The 17,500-nt window shown below is 46.3% G+C and overlaps 1 protein-coding gene across 3 annotated transcripts in view; it reads right to left on the bottom strand.

Annotated features, from left to right (window-relative positions):
- Positions 1 to 308, bottom strand: part of LOC125044950 (carbohydrate sulfotransferase 4-like) — a 70,900-nt gene extending 70,592 nt beyond the window's left edge. For all 3 annotated transcript variants that reach the window (XM_047641918.1, XM_047641916.1, XM_047641917.1), the window contains exon 1: positions 61 to 308. The gene's annotated coding sequence lies outside the window, so the exon portion shown is untranslated. The remainder of the gene's footprint in view (positions 1 to 60) is intronic.
- Positions 309 to 17,500: the final 17,192 nt, after the last annotated feature.

The following is a 17,500-nucleotide window of genomic DNA, read 5'->3' on the forward strand; positions in this document are numbered from 1 at the left end:
TGCAAAATAATCCACGTGCTATTAATTCCTGTAGGAGACTCGCAGAAGATGGTTACTCACCTCATCCGTTTTGGTACCCAGCTGATCCGTGTCGCGGTTTCAAAACAGTCTGGTAGGATTACACTTTATCTTATTCCACAGGCTTTTCTTACAGCACGAAATAAATACAATGGAACATTAGTATTTTTAGGAAAAATATCATACTCTCTTCAGAAATACGACTTTGCGGAGCACGTGTTTAGTGTCAAGATGTCTGGAAAATACAAGCAACCTCCTCACACTTGTGAAAGTAACTAAGCGAAGAGAAATGTTGGAGACATCTTCAGCTTTCACGTCAAACTCTTCACGTCGTACTTCTGCTAGCGATTCTAGGGTGAAAATAGAAGTTGATAAGAATAGAAAAAAACGAGTTATTGTTATGGCACATGTATCAACAAGAACTAATATTATAAGTAAATTTTGACAATTGCCATACGCATACAGAAAATATGGTCATACGCCAGGCAGCACGGGCTATCAGTGTGCGGGTTCATTACCGTTGGAGCACTGCGCGAACTCTTCAGACCTCATCCCATATATCGGAAGGATACATATATATGCATATATTTATATATAAACATATATATATTTATATATATATGTGTGTGTGTGTGTGTGTGTGTGTGTGTGTGTGTGTGTGTGTGTGTGTGTGTGTGTGTGTGTGTGTGTGTGTGGACACATAGACCGAAATGTAAAGATAGATACTCCCCCAACTATATATATCAAGAAACATCTTCAGCTTTTATAAGTAATAAGAAACAGTGTTTGTGTGTGTGTGTGTGTGTGTGTGTGTATGTGCATATATGTATATGTATATACGTATATATAAGTATATATAAGTATATATATATGTTTATATACGCACACGCGCACGCACAGACACACACACACGCACATACACACACACACATATATGTGTGTGTGTGTGTGTGTTTCTGTGTGTGTGTGTGTGTGTGTGTGTGTGTGTGTGTGTGTGTGTGTGTGTGTGTGTGTGTGTGTGTGTGTGTGTGTGTGTAGTAATATCGTAGTCTCCCCTGAAATGTAGTAATACCATAGTTTCCCCTGAAAATCGCCTCGTGAATTTGTGTTTTACTTTTATTTATTTTTCATACTATAAATACTGTTGATATGTGTACTTTGTGAAAAATATTATTTTTTTTGTAAACTGACAAATGTTTATTTGCAATGATGTGTTGTTAAAAAGACTTGTTAGTCCTCAGCCCACTGTATATAAGTACTCTCAGGATATTGAATAAAACAAGACACTAGAACGGGATTGCTATTTCAAACTTAATAATGTATAAAGACCCTCTCTAGTCTTGTCTTCCGCTGCCGATAAGCCTTAATGTTCTAATCACGGCTGTATATACCATTAGGCTACACTGAAATCAGCAAGGTCTAAGCGAACTATATTAGATGGTACTGTTTAGGCAAGAGACCTCTTCCTTGGCTTTAAGGGACTTATACCGCTGTCAACCGTGATAGACGGTTTAACCACATTTTTATAATAACAGCAAGTGATAAACAACAAAGCAAAAAATATGTATAATGCCTGGTGATCCGTTAATTGTCACCCTTTAGTGATTTTCATCAGTGTTTGTGGCAATTAGGTCTCATGATTCCTGACAAGGAAACCAGAAGCGACGCTGCTACCTCTAGCAACACCAAACAAGATGACATTACATCTATCAACGTATTCGAGCATCAATTTTCTGCAGTCATGTCCCTTCCATGGGGTTTACCATCCTCGAGTGATGTTTTAAAGCGCACCGCATAAACAAAAGTGTAATCAAGTATAGTTATGTAATATCTGTTTTGGCATATGTTTCAGATGTCATTTCGACTGCTGCGCTGTCGGATGAGCCATAAGAAGTGCTGAAGACTGCATTGCCATCGAGACTGGAATCTAACATTAATACTAGACTACAGGAACTTCTCAGCAAGGAAGAACTCGGCAATGAAAACCTGATTTGTTACGCCGAATGAAGAAGCTCCTTGGTAACAAGTATGGTAATTTTGAGAAGACGATCTTTCTACAGCTTTTCTTTCAGCACCTGCCTTCACATATTCAGCAGGGATTATCCACAGTAAAAGGGAAACTCACCATCGATGAACTCGCAAAATTAACAGATGAGTTTATTCAGGTTAATGTTCTCCAAAATCAATTGCAACTTCTGTTTCGTCACATTTCTATGAACTATAAGTCACGCTACAGGTCAAGAAGTCGGTCCAAAAGGAAGAGATGACATATGCTCCTATCATAGCAAATTCAAGGAAATAGCAAAGAAGTGTCTTCAGCCCTGCAACTTCAATAAACCTTTAAACAGCAAAGGCGAGCATTAGAGGCGCATAATGTTCGCTACACCTTCCATGCTTCTTCATGTGTGGGACCCCCTCTCCAACATCAAGTTCCTCGTCGATATTGGCGGTGAGGTTAGCAGTTTTACGAGGACTACCATTTGTCTTTGCTTATATTGATGACCTACTCAACGCCAGTAAGGACTCTGCTGAACATCAGGATCATCTAATGCAAGTCTTCAAACATCTGAATGATTACGGTATTCAAATTAATCTAGAAAAGCGTGTACGGAATTTCGTCTGTTGATTTTCCACAGTTTTTGCAGCAGGTATCACTCCACTTCCTACCAAATGTGAGGCCATTCAATAGTTACTTAAGCCAACTACACGGCGCCAGCTCAAGGCATTCCTAGGGAGGATTAACTACTACAACAGATTCCGAAGTGGTCTCTACTTCTCCAACCTCTGTATTCCATGCTTAGATCATGCAAGAGAGGTCATTCAGATGCTCTTGTCTAGACTACTTGTCTGAACTATAGCACATTTGATCGATAACTTATGGCTGTTTATAAAGCGATCAAACGGTTTCGGCATTTAGTAGAATGCAAGAAGTTCCGCATCTTCACAGATCACAAGCCACTCTCAACTATCTTCAACACCAACAAGTCTACTTACACCCCTCGACAACTTCATCATATTGACTACATTTTGCAGTTCTTTACAGACGTCCGGTACATCAAAGGCCAAGATGATACTCCAGCTGGTGCCTTTTATCGCAGTGTCTCTGCTGTTGATTCTTCCCTCGTTGATTATGCAGCAATTGCCGCAGATCAATTAAATGATGCTGAGCTGCAGCGACTTAAAGATAATCCTGCATTTCAGTTGAAGAAAATTAGAGTTCCTGGAACATATGTAGACCTGTATGTTAATCTTTCTACAGACACCATTCCATATCTACCTCAGAAATATTGACATACTATTTTCAAGTAACTCCAAGACATTTAACATCCTGTTGTGCGTGCACCACAACATCTTTTGACCTCGAGATTCATCTGGACTGGTATCAACAAAGATTTAAGAAACGGGACATGTTCTTGCATTAAGTGTCAACCTTCCAAGGTAACTCGCCATATAGTTGCTCCTATGCCCTTTAAACCGGTTACTTCTAGATTCGATCGTGTTCATGCTGTTGGTCACCTGCCCTACTGCAGTGGATAAAAATACATCCTCACATACATCGACAGATTTACTAGATGGCCGGAGGCAGTTCCTCTTACTGATGCTGCCGCATGAGCCTTCATTGCTGGTTGGGTATTAAGATTTGGAGTACCAACCAATTTAACATCGGACAGGGGAAGTCAGTTTGGTGAATTACTCTGCAGTTCCACTGACTCCCTACTCATGATTATGTAGCCAAGCTCAGGGATGTGATGCCCAAGCTTCGATTTGTTCAGCCACAGTAGCCGTCTTCATGCAAATCTTTCATAAGCCAGGATCTCCATGACTGTACCCATGTGTTCATCCGAGTAGATTCCATCCGACAGCCACCATATAAAGGTCCATATACAAGTTCAAGGAAGACTGTTACCATCAACCGCAATGGGACTTCTGACGCAATCTCCATCGATCATGTTAAACCTGCCTTACTTGTTGGATGTACCTAACTATCTCGCAAACTATGTCCTGCCTTTGTATGTTCAACCAAAACATTTGTCTCGTTCCTCCTTCATCGCCACTAAGAGGGGGATAATGTAATATGGCAGTCATCCCCTGAAACGCAGTAATACCATAGTTTCCCCTGAAAATCGCCTAGTCTCGAATTTTGGGTTTATTTTATTTTTCTCATACTATAAATATTATTGATATGGGTGCTTTGTATGATATATTATCTTTTTATGTTAAACTGACAAATGTTTGTTTATTTGCATAGTTATGTTGACAAAAATACTTGTAAGTCCTAAGCTCATTGTAAATAACTACTCAGGAAAATTTAATGTGTATACCACAACACCCCCACCACCCACAACCGGATCTCGGCCCACAGGACGAGCCAGAGCCCGAACTCTTCCGCACCACAAAGGAAACCAACACCAACACCAACTCCCACACCCACACAATCACTTCCACGACCACGCACACCCAAGGCAGACAAGCACAAACAGTCACCACAACACCCAAAACCACAGCAAACACAATCAGTCAAACCCAAAACAACACATGTACACCGCAAACACACAGACGATCTTACAGACTCAGAGGTTGATGATCAGACCCTTCGCCCTAGGGACGGTTACGACCTCAATCCAAAAACATACGGCATCCGCCTTTTTGCCACGGAGCCCTCACGATACAAACACCTAAACAGACAACAACTGGCACACGAAATACAACGCGGTGCAATCAAATGGATATACACAAACACCACATACCAGAACCGCATTCACGAATAAAAAATCACACCACTTACATGAAGGAAATATCTTCATCCAGCCAGACATAATCGAAATACTCAAACAACAAAACCTCGAACACCTACAGAATGGCTGGTACGATACATCCAAGTAACACCATGGCTGCAACACACAACGCATTACACTCACGCCTCACGATCATTCAACATAATGTACACACATTAACATACAGACGAAGACAAGAACTCTGCAACCAGTACAGACAACACGACCCTGATATCATACTCATAAACTCACACTCACTCAAACACCCACAAACAGTAAAAATATACAACTTCAACACATACACATCCAACAAAACCACCTACATACCCCCACGCAGACCTTACATAAACCAACCCGACCTCTTCCAGCTCCTGCGACACCGAAAACCAACATACATAATGGGAGACTTCAACGCACACCCCGGGCACGGCAAAGGTCGCGGGCTCGCGCCACGCAGCCGGCCGGGGGCCGCCGGGGTAACCATTCCCCGTGCAGCTTCTCGGTCGGTTTGTGGCCCTGCCCTTCACACAGGCGACCGCTCCCGTCTAGACGTCTGGAATGGTTTCCGAGTACCGCCCCCCCCCCCCTCACTGAGGTGAAAGAACCTTTGGATGGTTGCTTCAGAGGGATGAAAGGAACCAGCTGGCAAAAGGACAAAACCCCCCTTCCCTCACTGAGGTGAAACAGCCTTTGGATGGCTGCTTCAGAGGGAAGGGGGAAACACTTTGAAAAGACACAGGTCCTTTCCTTCCTCACTGAGGTGAAACAACCTTTGAGTGGTTGCTTCAGAGGAATGTAAGGAACTGCCTGGCAAGAACGCAAAACCTCCCTTCCCTCACTGAGGTAAAACAGCCTTTGGGTGGCTGTTTTAGAGGGAAGGGTGAACTACTTTGAAAAGACACAGGTCCTTTCCTTCCTCACTGAGGTGAAACAACCTTTGGGTGGTTGCTTCTGAGGGATGAAAGGAACCAGCTGGCAGAAGTGCAAAACCTCCTTTCCCTCACTGAGGTGAGGCAGCCTTTGGATGACTGTCTCAGAGGGAAGGAGGAATCCCTCTGAAAAGACACAGGTCCTTTCCTTCCTCACTGAGGTGAAACAACCTTTGGGTGGTTGCTTCAGGGGAACGAAAGGAAGTGCCCGACAAGAACGCAAAACCTCCCTTCCCTCACTGAGGTGAAACAGCCTTTGGGTGGCTGTTTTAGAGGGAAGGGGGAACTACTTTGAAAAGACACAGGTCCTTTCCTTCCTCACTGAGGTGAAACAACCTTTGGGTGGTTGCTTCAGAGGGATGAAAGGAACTGCCTGGTAAAAGTGCAAGACTCCTCTTCCCTCACTGCGGTGAAGCAACCTTTGGGTGGCTGCCTCAGAGGGCTGAGCAAAAGGGCTCCAAACAATGATGTCTCGTAGGTGGAAGGGCATCCCCTCTGGTCTCTCCCCAGGGGTTTACACCTACCCACGCGTTTGCCGTGCGTGGCAGCCTTGTGCGCTGTGGAGACGGGAGTCCTGGAGGTTGATCGATGCCGTGAACGAGTACGCCCTGTGGCTAGCAACACGCCTCTTTGGTCCTCTATTCCAGCAAGACAGGCGGCCTGATCCCGGCCCGGTCACGGTCAATCGGCTGGTCTCCCCCGGGAGGCTAGGGTCAAGCAGTCATGCCGCCATTGGCACTCACAATGGTCCGTGAGTGCCGTCACAATGGCTATTGGCTGCGTATATCCTCTCATCACTCCTGTTTCTGTTAGACACTGGTTCTGACACTCAGCTTCCCCTTGTTGGACTCCGTGGTGGGTGGGGGCGTGAGAGGATGAAGCACTTACCAATTCATGGAAAAAATAATCAAACACCCCCCACAGACTGACAAAAATGTTGACGAACCGCGCAAGGCCCAGACCACGGTAGTCACCATGAAGGCATATGTGCCTTCCGGTGGCAAAAGAAAGCCCCATGCACAGGATGACACTGTCACCCCTGCTGCTAAGGTGGACAAGACCGAAGCCAATGGGTCTGTCCACCGAATAGTCAAAGATCTTGACTCGCGAGCTGGCCTCTCCAGGCCAGCAGCTAAGCCAGGGAGGCCCCTGAGTTCACAGACGGCCTCCCCGATTGAGAGGGGAGAGCAGGCTGAACCAGCCGCATCAGCTGCTGCCTCCACAAACAAGCCCGGAAGCCGAAAGGGCGGGCCGAAGCGTCCGAGGCCGGAGACCGACTCTGATGAAGAGTCGGGACCCCCTAAACGCTTCGCCCAGTTCAAAGTGCCAGCTAAACCCGAAGGCTTCGACAATGCCTACCAATTGGTCAGGGCATTGGAGTTGCAACGGAAAATCCGGTTGTCGATCCGGGTCGCCCGAGATCAGGGCATGATCATAATGCCTAAAGATCAAGCTACCTTGAATTTCCTCCAGGAAACGAAGGAGCTAACCGATGGGAGGAAAGTGAGTCTTTCCCCACTAAGTCCCGAGGAAAAGAGAACCAAGATGGTGCTACTTGGCTTCTCAGTCTCATACGATGTGGAGCTGATCGCTTCACACCCACAGGTCGTGCAGGCTTCCCGAATGTCGAAGGGGAAGACCCCAACCAGGCAAGTCCTGGTGACCATGAAAGGTGCCCCAACCACTACCCTTGATCTGGGTAACTGGGGCACCTACAACCTTCGAACGTATGTGCCAGAACCACTTCGGTGTTTCAAGTGCCAGAAATACGGTCACCACCAGGCTAACTGTACAGCCAAGCCTAAATGTGGTGTCTGTAGCAAGGCACACAACACAGAGGTATGCCTCAAGGCATACAAAGAGGAAAAGAGGGACACAACAGCCAAATGTCCCAACTTTTGGTCTGTGCTTCTGCTGCACACGACCGAGTGATCATAGGGGGAGACTTCAATGCACACCACCCCATCCTGGCTCCCTGCCGGGCATCGGATGCGGCCGGCTATCACATAGCCGACGTGCTAGAGACATTCCCTGAGATCGCTCTCCTCAACACCCAAGAGCCAACGCACGTCAGAGGAGGGGCCCTAGACCTCACCCTGGCCACTGCGACTCTGGTCGGGAGGATTGGCTGGTGTGTCGATGAGACCGTCACAAGTGACCATTACGGCACTATAACTACCCTCATGGATACTGGCCCAGCCGAAATCCTAAGACCGAATCCAAGATGGAAAACAGACAAGGCCAACTGGCAGGCGTTTCAAAACGCCTTGGCCCTCTGTCTGAGATGCAACAATCCCCCACAAAGCGAAAATGTGGAAGTGCTCGAAGCTAGCCTGCTAAACGCCATTAATGAAGCAGCCTCACAGACCATACCCAAAACTTGGCCTGGGTCCAGAAGTCACAAAGACGCCTGGTACTTCAATGACGAGATCAGGGAGGTCAACCACAGGGTGAACATGTGCCGAAAACTATTCCGAAGGCAAAGAACCCCTGACAACTTATCCCTCCTAAGGGAAGCTGTCACGGATGCCAAGGAAACTGCCAACAGAGTCAGGCAGGAAAAGTGGCTGGAATGGTGTGAGTCCTTCGACCACCAAACCACCCTTTCAGGGCTGTGGCAACGGGTCAAGCGAGCTACCAGCCGCTCAGCCCCGAGGTGCACCCATCACGACCCCCAAGCAGAGGCTAACAGACTGGCGCACGAGTTCTCTGCGAGAACGAGCAGCAACAGTCTGCCAGCCGAGCTGAGGGCAAGACAAGAGCGTCTACAGCCAGACAGACACGCTCAGATCAGAGAAAGGGCAGGCGAACCCGATAACTCAGACGTTATCTTTTCTCTGAGGGAACTAAGGAAAGCCTATAAAACCAGTTCCAACCCCAGGCTCTGATGGGATCTCGTACCCCATTATCTCCCACCCAGGACTAGCAGGTGAGCGTGCACTCTTGCAACTCATCAACAAGTCCTGGGAAACTTCCACTCTACCCCAGAGTTGGAAGAGGGCTACCATAGTTCCCGTCCCAAAACCAAAGGAGCCGGGGAAGTACCGCCCCATCTCTCTGCTCAGCTGCCTGGCCAAGACGGCTGAGAGGATGGTACTAAACCGGCTTCAATGGAAAACGGGACCCCCGCACGAACACCTCCACGGGTTCACAAGGGGCATGAGCACAGCACACAGCATAGCCACGCTCTTAAGCACAATCAGCAAGGGCCCAGCTGTGGTGGTATTCCTTGACCTGGAGAAGGCTTTTGAACTGGCAAGTCCGCTTGCCATTCAGGAAAGCCTGATCCAGAAGGGAATCAGAGGAAAGCTCTTGGCTTGGATAGGTGACTACTTCAGGAACAGGACTGCCAATGTCAAATTCCAGGGTCACCTATCGCAGCACATGCCGCTCGAAAATGGAACGCCACAGGGTGGGGTTCTCAGTCCAGCCCTATTCAACACTTTAATGTCCTGCATCCTCAACATAAAGCTCCCAGTGGGGTGCCAGATCATCTCTTATGCAGACGATCTCGCTATCACCTCCACTGGACCACGCAGCCAGAATAAAGCCCAGCGTTGTCTGGACCTCGTGTCAGAGGAGTGTTGTAGGACAGGACTAAAGATCTCTGCTGCCAAATCGAGGCACAAGACTGAAAATCCAGGGAGTGGAATTAGAATGGGTCAAGGACTACCTATACCTTGGGGTAAGGATAGACCGGACCCTCTCCTTCCATAAGGAGGTCCAGTACCTGGTTGACCGAACCAAAGCAAGACTGTCTGTCATGAGAGCAATGACTGGGAGACGCATAGGGGCCAGACACAAAGTACTAAGATCATTCTATGTACATGCTGTCCGGCCCATTGTGGACTATGCCTCAGTCGCTCTAATTGCTGCAAAGAAAAAGCACACAGACAAATTAGAAACAGTCCAAAATGAAGCTGCCAGGATCATTCTGGGTGCCCCGAGGTGGACGAAGGTCCTCAACCTCCTGATGGAGGCAAACCTTCTCCCCCTGGACTCACGAATCGATCTAACGGCAACACAATTCCTGTCAAAGGTCATCCAGGCTCCCAGGAACACAAGCCTAAGACAAAAATTAGTCAGATGCCTCTAACAAGACAACGAGCTCGTTGCAAATAACTCCTGGCTGTCTCATACAGCCAGGGTGTTGATACGCCATCAGCTCAAAGAACAGCTTCTTGCTAAGGGCATGGACTCCCCCCACCCCGACTTTGCCGAAGCCCCGCCGTGGGCACTGAGCCTGATAGAGTTCAACATAATGAGCCTGTCAATGAAAAAGAGCCTATACCCCATGCCTAGCCTAAAGGCAGAAGCCCACAGGGTCATTGCAGCCATCACTCCTCCGGGTAGTAGAACATACTACACGGATGGATCGGTCAATCCCTTGAGCCACACTGCTGGCGCCGGCTTTGCAGCAAGGGATGCCACGCGATCCATGAGGGTAACAGACAACGCCTCCTCGCTACAGGCAGAGGCAGTTGCAATCATGGGAGCCCTAGGCCACGCGTCCCTAAGGGAAGGACACGTGGTCATACACAGACTCCAGGGCAGCCATTGACTGTCTTCAGCACAGCTCACCCACAGACAACATCTACCTACTGACCACGATTCTCACAATGGCACAGAGAATTCTTGCTCAGGGTAGAAGAATTATCATCAACTTGGTCCCAAGCCACATCGGCATCAGAGGGAACGAGCTTGCTGACAGACTAGCCGTCGCTGGCAGGGGTATGCCCCCAAATCCCATGACGATAAAACCGAGCCGAAAATTACTTATGGAGAAGTGTGCCTTGGTCGGTCATACCTTCCTACGGCAGCTCCACAGAGAGGAAACGAGAACCTCCCCCTCGGCCAGTTGGTACTCAGACGCCACAGGCTATGAACCACTGGCACTCTCTGAAGTAAGCAACAGAGGTACCGAAGTTATTCTTCACAGAATGCGCCTAGGTTACCACTGTGCATGGCAGATTATCCCAACAATCGGACGCGATGAATGGTGCTGCAAGCACTGCGGCGAGCCGAACGCCACACTAGTCCACTACCTAGAAAATTGTGACCATACACAATTCCTGAGACATGGACCGCCCACAACAGCCGCCGTGCTGGTAAAGAGGCTATGCGAAATGCTTACACCATGGCGGCAGGAGCGCTTGCTGGCAATCCCGCCGCCACGGTAAGCACCGAGTGTCAGACAACTCAATGAGCTGACACAGGCCGGGCCATATCTAGAAGGCCCGGGCGAAGCTAGAACTTCGCAAACCAAACCACCACACCATCAACGCACACCACAGATTTTTTGGATACAGAGACACAAATGCCGTCGGACGAGGTCTTGCCACACTCATCTCCGACGGCAGACTCACCCACCTCGGCCCAGACGCCCCCACATTCATACGTGCCAACAGCTCCACCACACCAGACATAGTTCTCGCCAACACACACGCAAACCTAAACTACCACATAACCACAGACGATGTCACATCCACCAAACCAATCATGATACCTACACCACCCCGAGAGAACCTTAAACATGCAAACTGAGACGGGTTTAAACAAGCACTTGAACACACACACTCCAGATCTCGAGGGGCAACTCACACACACCATAGACCACCACCTTAACCAGTGGTACGCAGACATACAGACTGCCCGGGAGGCAAACATTCCTAAAACAACATTCAAAACACTTGTACACTACAGAGAAACACATCGTCTAAAAACACTAAAAATACAATACAGACACCTTCGGGACCTTGCTGAAACACAGGAATGGAACACAGAATTACGCACACGACACAGAAATTCAAATACAACTCACCAACGAAACAAAACACATGAGCAACCAACAATGGGAAACACTCACAAGAGAACTATGCAACAACATAAAAGATCCTAAGGTCTTCTGGATGAAACACAGGAAACTCAAAGGATCGAACAGACAGACGATCACATACATATACAACACCAACAGACTAAAGATGGACACAGCAGAGGAAATGGAAGCAGTCCACAGGGAGTTCTGGCAACAGAACTTCCAAATCTCCCCTGCTGAAAACGCAACATTTGACCCAAACACAGAAGCCGAGGTGACACCATCACTACAACAACTGCAACACCTAACTCTCCCATCACAAACAATATCACTCAACACATTCACACCAGACAACCCCCTATCACACCCCATCACACCAGAAGACATGAAACATGCACGCACACGATCACAAAACACAACACCAGGAGCCAGCAACATCAATAAACTTATCATGCAACACCTTTCACCCATCATGCTCACCAGACTTTGACACATCTTCAACGCTGCCCTGGCAACAGGACACTTTCCCACCAAGTTCAAACAATCATCACTCATCCTCATCCCCAAACCAGGGAAGCCACCTCACGAGGTGACCAGCTTCCGGCCCATATCACTGCTGGAAGTTCCCGGGAAGTTGCTTGAGAGGATTATCACACACAGACTAAAAACACATATTGAATACAACAACATACACAACCCTAGGCAACACGGCTTTCGCTCACAGAGAGGGACTGTGAGCGCAATCGCCCTCGCTTATGAGGAGATCGCTCTCAGTCTCGCAAACAAGCACCAAACCAACGTTATACTTCGAGACGTCACCAAGGTCTTTGATAAGGTCTGGCATGACGGCCTCAAATACAAAATAACACAACTACAACTGCCTCCACACTTCACACGCCTCTTAAGCAACTTCCTGGACAACGAAACAGCCTCCATTCGCCTTGGTTCTTACCAAGGCCCTCTCATCCACCTCAGGAGTGGAGTTCCACAGGGCAGCGTCCTCCCACCCACACTCTACATCCTCTACACTGCCAACCTACCACCCAAGCACCCTACAGCAATTAAATCGCATACGCAGACATCACACAAATCATATCACACCCCTCCAAATCCAAAAACATCATGAAAGCAGCCACACAGACAGCCATAAACACGATCAATACCTACGAAAACAAATGGAAAATACAAACAAACACAAACAAATTCACAGTCATACCAGTGGCAAGACGCAACCCACCTCCACTCACAATAAACAACACAGACATACCCTACGCAACCACAGGAAACATGCTAGGCTTACACTTCAGCAGAAACGGTATTCACACATACGCACAACACCGAATAAAACAAGCAAGCACAGCTCTCAAAAAACTCAAACGCTTCTCATACTGCACAACACCCACCAAACTCAAACTCTACAAAACCACTGTAAGACCCATACTTGAATACACACCCATTCCGCTGATTTCAATCTCAAAATCACAAAAACTTAAGATGCAATACATACAGAACAAAGCACTATACTGGATAAACAACACCACTATACAAGACAGAATACGATACAGAATTACCGCACAATCACTACACCAAACATACAACATAGAGCCACTGAATATACGCATACACACACAAAGCAAACGAACCTTCACCCTCTCAACTGCATGCTGAATTTTCGCCAGGTGAACACTCAGTCACAATCTGGTCCACACTAACCCGCCCTTTACCTCGAAGGTGGGCACCTATGTTGTTCCTTGTGCCTCCTGTGATAAGCTAAGGAATACTTTGACGCGGCAGGCGCCAATCTCACTAAGCATCTGTCTCAACAAAAATACGCTGTATCCAGGGGACACAATAACAACGCCCTCTTTTGCCATCAGTGGGACACAGGCCATCAGATTGATTGGTCAGCGACGCAAATTGTCTTTCCTTCCGCTGATGCCCACGCCCGCATACTAGTGGAATCATCCTTACTAAAGCTGCTGCCTAATTTCAACTTAAACAGCGGCTGTTATCTTGCCAATAGTCTCCTCGCTTCCACATCTTCCGCCTTCTCGTTTATGCAGGCCACTCCTCGTATAGACCGCCTGTTCCTCCGACCTGACCTAACCTCCCTTCGCTTCCGTTCGTCTGTCCTCACCTACCCCGTGTTCACCGCGTTATCTCTTCTCTCCCTCTTTTATACATCGATGCACCACCTTTCCTCTTCAGACCTAAGGATGGAATCAGGTGGATTTCGAAATTGTTGTCTCAAGTTCAATCTAGTTTGTGCACTGTTTTTTTTTTTTTTTTTCTCACACACACACTTTCTGAACAGAATGGATTCATTTTCAAAGGAGAGAGAATTGTTACACCTAGAGAATTACGACTTGAGATCGCAGAAGCCATACATCTATCACCCATAGGTGTTGAAGGATTTTTAAGACGTGCTAGGGAATGTATTTACTGGCCAGAAATGAAATGCTGAGATCAGACAGTATGTATCCCACTGTGAAACCTGTAACAAATATACTGATTTTCAATGTAAAGAAACTCTGATGACCCATGGAATAAGGTTGGAGTAGATTTATTTGAACTCAAGAAGGATAATTTTCTTGTAACTATTAATTATTTCAGTAGTTATAGGAGACTGATTGATTGGAAAGAACATCAGCTAATTCACAGTAATTAAAAGGTTGAAAGCTCATTTTGCAAGGTATGGTATTCCTTCAATTGTTGTAAGTGACAATGGGCTACAGTTCAGATGTGAGGGAATTTAAGAATTTTGCTGGAATTTAATCATCAAACAACTATTCTGCAATACCAACAAATGGTATGGCAGAATCAGCAGTTAAAACAGTCAAGATATTGATCAGAAAAGCCATGGATTGTGGGAAAGATCCTTATTTATCTATATTGGATCATGGAACTACTCCATCTGAGTATCTGAATCTTAGTCCAGCTCATTGTAGTTTAGTCTGTGACTAAGTGTGAGTGATTGAAGGTCGGTGTAAATAGTGAACCGCCTTCCATACAGGTACGGGTCAAAGGTTCTCACTGCTTCCACAACAGCTAGCGCCTCAGCATCGATGGAAGAATAACGAGTCTCAACTTTTTTCATCTTGCGAGAGAAGTACATCACGGGATGAGGAGAGTTACCATCGCCTCGTTGAGTTAATACTGCTCCGATTGTAATTTTGCTGGCGTCGGTATGAACTTCAAAAGGACGTGAGAAATTAGGTTTAACTAACTGGTGCTGATTTCAAGGCATCCTTTAGTTGCTGGAAAGCATCTTGATGTTTCTGTTCCCAGTGAAATTTGACTTCCTTTTTCGTAAGTTCTGTGGGAGGGGCTGCAATTACAGAGTAATGCTAAATATGACGACGGAAAAATCCCGTTGCTCCCAGGGACCGACGCACCTCTTTTTGATTTCGTGGTGGTGCCATGTTGTCGATCGCGATGGTCTTGTCGGGGTCAGGTAAGATGCCGTCAGGTGTGATGAGGAAGCCGAGGAATTTTATCGTATTAGTGGCCAACTGACACTTTTGATCGTTGAGTTTCGGGGAGGCTTGGTTCAAAAGTTCCAACGTCTCCTCCAGATGTTTGAGATGTTCTTCGAAGGTGGCACTGTGGATAACAACATCATCCAAATATGCCCCAGTACGCTTGCCTAATACCGGAGATAGAATAACATTAATTGTACGTTGAAAGGTAGGTGGTGCTGTGACGAGCCCGAAAGGGAGGCGGGCAAACTGCCAAAGACGGTGTTCCATCTGAAAACGCTGTCTTCGGCCAATCATCTTCCGCTACAGAGACTGCCCAGTAGGCAGATCTTGCATCTAAGGACGTGAACCAAGACGTGTCTCTAAATTGATCAATTAATATTTCAATCCGTGGTAAGGGATAGTTGTCGGTAGTGGTTACTTTATTTAAGTTTCTGAAATTGATGCTGAAGCGCAGCGTTCCGTCTTTCTTCTTTACTAAGACGACCGGAGAAAGCCGTGGGGATGTTGACAGTTCGATCTCTCCAGCCTCCCTCATCTTCCTGCACTCCTCCTTGATTGTTTGTTTAGCTACGTGGGGAAGCCTCCATTGCCGCGTGACAATCGGCTTTGCGTCACCTGTTTCTATCGTGTGTTCGATTCCGGGGACAGTGCCGATAGCACTCAGTGAACAGATTAGAATACTTACTAAGCAGCTGCTGAAGTTCAAGTTGCTGTGGTTCTGCAAGATGATTCAGTTGATTGAGGTATGACCTGTTGATTGATAATAATAACAGAAGTCTTCCTGCACACGCGGACGGGCTCCATGGGTCGTGAATCGGGGAGGGGACCTTGGTTGTCTTGTTGCAGGTGGATCCTCATGTCGGCTGCTGCTACTTGACGACGATTTCCATACATTTTCGGGCGAGGATGGGAAACACCATCACGAATATTCCATAGTTGTTGGGCACAGTGCACAAGCTTGTCAGTGGGTGCATCATCTCGCATTGCTAGAGCCTCTTTTATCCACTGCGGTACGCCTTGCAAGAAAACCCGACGGGCTAGTATGTCTGGCTCACCAATGGCATTCGGGTAATCTCTCTCTCCGTGCAATACTGCAGCCTGTAAGTTCAGATAAAAGTCAAACGGGCTCTGGTCTGGCATCATGCGTTGTTGATATAATAGAGTGACGTAATCATGTGGAGAACCAATACCCCCAAAATGTTCTCTTAATTTTCTTTTAAACACTACACAGTCCGATATTCCATCAAACACACTAGAGTTTATTACAACTTCAGCCGTGCCTAGACACATGACTCGCGCCATCTGGCACATTGCTTTTCCTGTGGATGGTTGCGTGAAGATTCCAATTTGCTTTATCCACGCCTCCAACTCTTGCGATTTCTGCAAGGGCTGAGAAGCGGGGACTTCAGCCTTAAACAACGTAATACCTGACTGGGGCATTACTAGCACAGGGGTTGAATTATGGGGCATAGGTTGCGGAGCTAAAGGATCTTTGAACGGCGTGACACGAATATTGCGGCGCCTGGGTCACAAAACGTTCTATTTCATTCAGGCGATCCCTGTTCTCACGGACACCCTCTCTCATGGCGTCAAACTGAACTTTAAGATCGCGAGACATAGCCTCAAAACGCATCACCATCTCATCAAACATACTCAGACTAAGATGATTGGCTTCATCTGTTACTCTTTCCCATAGTTTACAGTTACACTTCGACAAATAATACACTGACAAAACCTCGAGTATCAACTATCGACTCCAAATCGTACAAAGAATTTAATCAATTTAATCACTTGTTTAAACACTTGGTTGCGGGATCTCTCTATCCCGCAACCTTAAAGCTTACGCATACAGTACAATATTTTATAAAACTAGCTTACAAGTAAAACTCTACCGAAACACATTCAACGCAAAATATCTAAATACTACGATAAAACGGTACAAAGATACACAAATCGCGTAAAACTATGAATAGAACAGCACAGAGGCGAACAGCAACAAAATGTTAGAAAACGCGGAAATCGCACAAATGGAAACAACTACAGAATAGCACATTACTAATACGCAAAGCTATTCAACACAATAAATGCACAACTAAAACAAAATTAAAACAATATTAAAGGATACGGTAAAACACTAAAGAACACTAAAACAAATAAAACAAGGAAATATTCATAAAACAAACAAGTAAACAAAATGAAACAACGCATAGAGACGATAAATACACAAATAAAAAGGGAAACACTAAAAGCGAACAATAAAACATTAACTTATAAACGTTTAAACAGACGCAGTAAATGCACAAGTAAAACTAAGTGCGAATTATAAAACTGGCCCTAAAACAAAAAAAACGTGCAAACTTGTATTAAGAACGATTATATTAACATAGAACCAAAACATTATTACCTATGTCTCATAAACTTTTGAGCCCACAAGAAATTAACGTTGTAAATTTATAATTAAAAAAAATGAAAAGTGCTACG

Source organism: Penaeus chinensis, chromosome 36 (assembly GCF_019202785.1).
Source record: "Penaeus chinensis breed Huanghai No. 1 chromosome 36, ASM1920278v2, whole genome shotgun sequence".
NCBI lineage: Eukaryota > Metazoa > Arthropoda > Malacostraca > Decapoda > Penaeidae > Penaeus > Penaeus chinensis.